Here is a 2500-nt window from a genome sequence, read left to right on the forward strand (position 1 = left end):
AAACCTAAGCACAACCAGACGCTGCTGAGGTTTCAAGGGCGCCTTAGACACTCTCTCGAGAAGAATGGCCAACTGTCTTCTTACTAGACCCTTCTCAAGGCCCTTGACACCGAAGTGTACACCCAAGTAGCGCCATGTAGACGTGCAGTTCGTCGTTGCCAGACGTTCCCCATTCACAAAGAAGTCAATGTCTGTTCGGATCTTGGACCTCTTCTGCCAACCCGATGGCTCGATGACTAGGGTCGTTGACTTTGCCGCGTTAATCTTAAGTCCTCTGGCACCGAGAAATGAATTCAGACGATCAATTTGCTGCTTGAGGCCCCAGTGGGTAGCTGTGGTCAGGATAATATCGTCCGCAAATGCCATGGCCGATACCTTCATCCCCTCACTGGTAAAGGCCAACTGGGGGTCAAGCTCAGCCAAGAACTCGTCAATGACTAAGTTGAACAGGAGCGGTGAAAGGGGATCACCCTGCCTTACCCCCACTGTAGGATGGACGACCAGCGATTTGCCTCCGAATGTCAGCACTGTTACCGCATTTTGGTAAAAGTCTTCAATGTACGAGATAAAGTCTTCAGAGATCCCTTTTCTGCGTAAGGCTCTCAAGATTGCCGGTAAAACAACCCTATCGAAAGCCTTCGCAATGTCAAGCGAGGCCAGAGACAAGGGTCGCAGTGACTTGCGCGCTTCATCAATGATTGTCGCAAGGAGAAGAATGTTTTCAGCACACCCATCCACTGGCAAAAATGCCCTCTGCTGCAGGTCCAAATCGAGGTCAGCAAGCAGCCTTCGGAAATATATCTTATGAAGCAGTCTAAGGAGCACATGAGATATTGAGATTGGGCGGTGTTGCGAGGCTGTTGAAGCACCAGGAACTTTGGGAATGAAGATCGTTCGTGCTTGGGTGAGAAAGAGTGGAAGTCGCTTCAGCAGCAGGAGCAAGTTAAGTAGAACCTGGAGTATTACTGGCGGAACCTTCCGCAGTTCCCTCGCCGCAAAGCCATCAGGTCCGGCTGCCGAGCTTGATGAGGGCATTGCCGCCTTAATGTCCATTTCTGTGATAAGGAACACAGGATCGATAACCTTGTGCGGGCGTTCGATAGCAGGAGACACTGATGAAGGCACCACTTTCTCCATGATCTCTCTCCATTCTTCTAGAAAAGCTTGGGGATCCTCCACCTTGGAGTCCGCCTCTCCATCCAGAATCTGTCTTGCACACTGTGTCCTGTTCCGTCTGAAGAGTTGTTGTGTCAAGGCGTATTCCCGCTTCTTTTTCTTCCTGCGACTTTCTTGAACAGGTGGAAGAGGTTGGCGACCATGCGGACGCAAGTCCGAAGCGAACACCTCCCTTAGGTAGGCATTAAGAGCTATCGTTATATCCTCCCTGTCGAGGAATCTCTTTGCAAGCTCCCATAGCTTGTATGCTTGGTACGCTCTTGGCGGAGGTTTTGTTGTTAGACCTCTTAGCTCAGCCTCAATCACCTCACGGTGATTTACCTCGGGGATGACCAGGGAGGCGTCCTCAACAGCTTGCTCCCCAATGTCGGCTAGCACCTCCTGAGTGCTTCTTGGGTAGAGTCTGTTCTGTAGGTCTTCCACCAGCCTCTTGTAACCTTCCTGCCTTCTGTGCGATTTAATGCTGTGCAGCGTGCGGTGCGGAAACGCTCTTAGTAGCTGTGCATTGATGTCCCGGACCTTCTGGGATCTTAATTCAACCTCCTTAGTTGCCATCAGGTACTCCTCCTCCTTTTTCCATCTGGGCTTGAGTCTGGCCAGATTCACATCTTCGTTGTATTCTTCAAAATGCCGATGCCGGCGATGCTGGCTCAGGCCAATCTTGCTACCAAAGGTTGCAGTACATTCTGGACATTGGAATGTCGTTGTCATGGTTGATATGTGGCCTGTCATATTCGCGTCAGCCGGGGCGGCATTTTCGGAACAGCCGGTAGCTGCTCCGTTCTCAGAACCTTCCTCTGTGGGCTTGTTGCCCGAACGCTTTGGCATGCTGCTCCTTTGAGTGATTTCTCCGGGGGGCGACCCGCAGAACACAGGTTCACCTCCCTCGTCCTCGTCATCGGACGAACGTAAGTCGGGTGGAAGTACGAACCTCCTCCTGACCCTAGGTCCTACCCCCGTAGACATCCAGACTGACCCCACATGGACACTGTCAGCAGAATCGCGCGCATTCGCCGCATCAGTGCCAAGGGGAGCTGGTTGACCGGAGGGGACCGCAGGGGTTGCACCAAGAACTGGCTCCCCTGAATCAGCGTATGAAGCCACGTTTGAACTTGGCTCCTCCGCAGCATCAACAGACGCTTGGTCAGGTAGGGAGTTAATAACCCGCCTGTCCTTAGGCCTTGCCCCTGTCATTACCCAGGCTGACACCCCATGGCTGTCGGCTGAAGCGCGCGCCTTCACCGACCTACCACCAAGGGGAGCTGGGGAAGCAGAGGGGGCCATATGAGCATAGCATAATGTGCCTTCAGTGCGTTCAACCCAC

At 52.9% G+C, this 2500-nt stretch overlaps 1 pseudogene; it reads right to left on the reverse strand.

Annotated features, from left to right (window-relative positions):
- Nucleotides 1–2500, reverse strand: part of LOC142790982 (large subunit ribosomal RNA) — an 8313-nt pseudogene that overhangs the window by 2512 nt on the left and 3301 nt on the right.

The sequence above is a fragment of the Rhipicephalus microplus genome, unplaced genomic scaffold (assembly GCF_043290135.1).
Source record: "Rhipicephalus microplus isolate Deutch F79 unplaced genomic scaffold, USDA_Rmic scaffold_135, whole genome shotgun sequence".
NCBI classification, from domain to species: domain Eukaryota; kingdom Metazoa; phylum Arthropoda; class Arachnida; order Ixodida; family Ixodidae; genus Rhipicephalus; species Rhipicephalus microplus.